We start from the raw sequence: 5,580 nt of genomic DNA, 5'->3' as shown, positions 1-5,580 counted from the left end.
GCGACTGGTATGATGTCTCCGTAGTACGACGACGAAGACGACGACGATGATGATGATGATGTAGTTGTTGTTGATGATGATAATGATGCTGTTGTGGTTGCTGCTGCTGCTTCTGCTGCTGATGATGATGAGTTTGATTCTTCCGTTAGAAAAATGTTCCGAGCTGAAATGATTGGACCATAACGTGACGTCAATGATATTTTCATTGCCATTGTTTTAACTTTAATAATTGTTGTATTCACAATAACACGTATACAAAAACACACACAAACAAACACACTCAGAGAAACAAACACACATACATAGAAACACACAAACCTCATTAAACAAAAACTTGTGCATGTATAGATATATTTCTTTTTTGGCATGTATACATTTCAGACATCTTGTATGTGCATTTGTAAATATTACGTTTGTATTTGTTTGTTTGTTTGTATGTTTGAAAATATATTTTGCTGATACTTATATGTATGTAACTTAACACTATCAGGAACCACGTGTTAGTGATGGGTAGTTACCCAAAATATGTGTGTATGCGTTGTTATGATGTGTGTATGTGTGTATATGTGTGTGTGTGTGTTTGTATTTTTGTGTGTGTGGGCATGTATGTATGTTTATAAAAAAAAGTTAAACATCATTTTCTCTTCAAAAAACGAATCAAATGTTTCAATTTCTTCAACAACAGATTGCTTGTTCATCAATTTTATTTAACTTTACAAAAGTTACTACTACTATTACTACCAATGCAAATACTTCTACTAAAAATATTAAAATAATATTTATAATAATAATAATAATAATAATAATAATAATAATAATAATAATAATAGTATATTAGTTGATCGAATATCATGTAACAACATTCGAAAGCTTATTTCAAATGTTTTGTTTTGACGTAAGTTAGTGTGTATGTATGTATGTGTGTATGTATGTATGCATGTTTGTTTGTTTGTATGTTTGTTTGTATGTATGTGTATTTTTTGTTATTATTGTTATTATTATAATTGTATTTAATATTTTATAATCAAACACGCATATTTATAATAGACCCACCTTTGTTGATGTAAGGCTTACCATGACAGCATTCCCAGAGTACCTGGATGTTTGACTGTTGTCGTTGGAACTGGTGGTGATGATGATGTTGTTGTTGTTGCTGTTGTTGTTGTTGTTGGTGGTGGTGGTGATGCAGATCTTCACGATGATTTTGTTGTTGTAGTTTTTTGGAAACTGAATTCTGGAGGTTGGACTCTCGCTGTGACGTCACGAAATTCAAGATGGCTTCCTCTTTCAAATCATCTGTCAATCATTTGGTGGTTGTCATGATGATGATGATGGTGTGAATCACGTGATGATGACGACGATGATGACGTCATAATGTGATGATGATGATGATGACGATGGCAACTTACTTGAAAGACCTGGGTGGGGGAAGAAATTGATGTAATTAGATTTCAATGTTGTTGCTGTTGTTGCTGCTGATGCTAAATTTTTCTGAAATTTTATCTTTCTGTTGGGTTTCATAACCAGCATTTCTGGTGAGGACGACAATGGTGTTGATGTTGTAATGGTGTCATTATTGATGTTGTTGTTGTTGCTGTTGTTGTTGTTGTTATGAAGGTTGTTAACTGTTTTTTGAAATAAGTTATTTCCTTTTTGTAAATTAAATTTTGTGAAATGATGGTTGAGAATGATTTGCTGCCAGTAAGTTTGATGTTGCTGTTGTTGTTGACGATGTTGATGATACATGTGATGTTGATGTTGTTGTTGTTGTAAATATTGTTGATGTAATTGCAGTTGCTGATGTTTTGGTTGATGTAATAATAATAATTGTTGCTGTTGTTGTTGTTCGTTGCAGTAGAAAAAATTAAGTTGTTGTAGTATGGTCTGGTAGTGCTGTTGACGATCTACTGGCATGTTTTTGTTGTCGTTGTTGTTAATGCTGAAGTTGTTGTTGTTGTTTATGTTTTTTAATGCCCAGTTTCTATCATTACCTGCAATGAATGTGACGTGATTTGATGTCATTTCTTAACGTTTTTATCAGCAACGTCATTAAAAACATCAACAACATCTAAAACAACAACAACATTTACAACAACATCAACAACAACAACGTCATCGCCAGATTGGCACATACAGACAGACAGATAAAATGTAATAAGAGGAAACCAATGATTGAAAAGAATTTAATTAAACTAGAATTGATAAACATATATCACCAAGAATGATGATGATGATGATGATGATGATAATAATAATAATAATAATAATAATAATAATAATAATAATAATAGACACACAATGTTTCTGGTTATGTGGGTTACAAAACGTGTGATTAATTATATAAGCAGTTTTAAAAATTTTTACGTAATGTATGTTTGTTTAATAAAATGTATGTTCTTTCCCGGAAGTTAGAGGTAAAATGTGTGTGTGTGTGTGTATGTATGCATGTTTGTATTTGTATTTATATGTATATGTGTGTGTGTGTGTGTGTGTGTGTGTGTGTGTGTGTGTGTGTGTGCATAGATTAATACTTAACTATTTACACAGCAAACAGAAATATGAAGCTTGATGTGATAAAAAATAATGATGATAGTGATTGTTTGAGGGAATCAACAACAACAACAACAACATCATCAACAACAACAACATCAACAACAACATCAACAACAACAACAACATCAACTACAACAACAGCAACCGGCCAGCCAAAACAAACATACACAACGATAACATCATGAACATCATTTATTTAAACATCCATATCATTAGTTCCTCTTTCAATTTTTAACCTACCACCCTTCTTATTCTCTATGTGTGTTTGTATACTAAATGTACAAAATGTACACACACACACACACACAGAGTAGCGAAGAAAGATCAGAGAAATTTACTAATCATCCGAACTGGAGACCTCTATGAACTTTAAAACATTTTAACGATGTTTAAATGTTTGTTGGTTTGTATGTTGTTTGTATGTTTGCATGTTGTTTGTATGTTTGTATGTTGTTTGTATGTGGTTTGTGTGTTTGTCTGTGATTTGTTTGTTTCTATGTGGTTTCTATGTTTGTCTGTAGTTTGTATGTGGTTTGTATGTTTGTATGTGGTTTGTATGTTTGTAAGGGGTTTGTATGTTTTTATGTGGTTTGTATGTTTGTACTTATGTGTTATAAACATAGAGACAGACAAACATACAGACAGAAAAAGAGACAGACCGACAGACAAACAGAAAGACAGATAACATAACAGGAAATAAGGAAGCAGTTGCTACCTCACATAACTCACCACGGATGATAATTCAAACCTTTGCATGACAAGTTGCAACACAAACATACACAGAGACAAACATACAAACACACAGACAGGCAGAAAACAACAACTACTACTACTTTTAGAAACAGTTGTAAACAGTTTCAAAATAAATAAAAAATCATGAATATGGAAAGATAGTCATACGGAATTGTAAACATTCTTCTGCTACTAGTTCTTTGATCTCTGGTAGCTCATAATTCATTAATTCATTCATTTGTTTGTTCAATCGTTCACTCATTCATCCATTTATTCATTCATTCAGTTGTTTGACTATTCATATATTTGTTTATTTATTCTTCCATCAATCTATCCATCCATCCACCCATTCATTCATTCATTCATCTATTCATTCATGAAATTTATTTTTAATATGGAATTAAATAAAAAATGTTAGTTCGTAGAGCAAAAAATTTAAATAAAAAGCTTATTAACGCTGATGGATGGAAGTATCAACAAATTACGTTTATAAGAAAGACTGCTGGCGACATCCTACTTGTACCGTACATATATTTCCAGCAATTCAAACGTTGAATGTGTGTGTACGTCCCAACCGGATGCAACTTTTTAAATTATCAGCGTAACAAAATTTTGTTTGAAACTTACTGAAATGATAATCCCTCTAAACAATGGCAAAAGAATTATTATTATAGGATTGACACTTTGGTGCGAAATCGTTCGGCGGAAATGATGCCATTTGAATAGTAAAAAATAATGAAATGTACAATAGCGAATTAGCCGGTATAAACATTGTATTCGATTCCTATGAAATAAATTCTACCAAATATTGTATGCACACAAAACTAAATAAATAGATAGGTGTAGTTATTAAATATATTTATATTTTTATATTTATACATTTAAATTATACAATTAAAATGAAGTAAGGTGTGTGGTGTCAAAATATTTTGAATTCTCTCGAAATAATTTGAGCCGCGTGAGGTTACCGTTGGCTTCATAATGAAGTTACATAATAAATATACAATATAAAGTATCTAGAATCTATGTATACAAATAATGGTTATGACTATATGTTTAGATAAAAAGAAATACAGCAGATCTAATCAATCCATCAGAAAGTTTCTAAGACGTTTGTTGACGTTTGGCGTCAGTTTAGTTTGAGAAGCTCTGTTGTCAAGAATATTAGTGTATGGGGTAAAACCAATAACACTAAATCAATAAACTTTTTACTGATGTGAATGATTGGCTGTAAGTATGATAAATAAAAGAAGTAAAATAAAAAAAATACATATTTTCATTTTCAATTGTTGTGTAGAAAAGGAGCGATCTCGATTACTTTGGAATTTAACTAGATAAACCAGTACACGTTCTCAAACCATCCCATCAGGAAGTCCGTAGGCGGTCGTTGAATTCATTTTAGTATAGTTAATATATTGTTGTTAAACATATATAATAATGTTTCCTATACATTAAATCAAGTTTTTTAATGATGTCATTGATTGAAATGATAAGAATATATGAATGGAACCGGTATAAATAGGAGCCAAAAATGCGTTGAAATCAGATCAGGCGCTTTTGGCCCATTGCCTGAGCGCCTGATCTCATTTTTTTATATTTATTTTTTTATTTATATTTATTTTCATTATTTATTTATTTTTTATTTTTACTATGTAGAGTTATATAGAGTTGCGCGGCTATATAGAGTTATATAGAGTTATATAGAGTTATATAGAGTTTCGCGGCTATATAGAGTTATATAGAGTTATATAGAGTTTCGCGGCTATATAGAGTTATATAGAGTTATATAGAGTTTCGCGGCTATATAGTTATATAGAGTTGCGCGGCTATATAGAGTTATATAGAGTTATATAGAGTTGCGCGGCTATATAGAGTTATATAGAGTTTCGCGGCTATATAGAGTTATATAGAGTTATATAGAGTTTCGCGGCTATATAGAGTTATATAGAGTTATATAGAGTTTCGCGGCTATATAGAGTTATATAGAGTTTCGCGGCTATATAGAGTTATATAGAGTTATATAGAGTTTCGCGGCTATATAGAGTTATATAGAGTTATATAGAGTTTCGCGGCTATATAGAGTTATATAGAGTTATATAGAGTTGCGCGGCTATATAGAGTTATATAGAGTTATATAGAGTTGCGCGGCTATATAGAGTTATATAGAGTTATATAGAGTTGCGCGGCTATATAGAGTTATATAGAGTTATGTTTGTATGTGATTTGTATGTTTGTCTGTGGTTTGTATGTTATATTTTTTTAGGTGGGTTCTTTAGCGGTTGCTCATACACACAT

Source organism: Helobdella robusta, assembly GCF_000326865.2.
Source record: "Helobdella robusta unplaced genomic scaffold HELROscaffold_120, whole genome shotgun sequence".
Classification (NCBI taxonomy): domain Eukaryota; kingdom Metazoa; phylum Annelida; class Clitellata; order Rhynchobdellida; family Glossiphoniidae; genus Helobdella; species Helobdella robusta.
The sequence above is the reverse complement of the archived record's forward strand: the minus strand, read 5'-3'. Positions refer to the sequence as shown.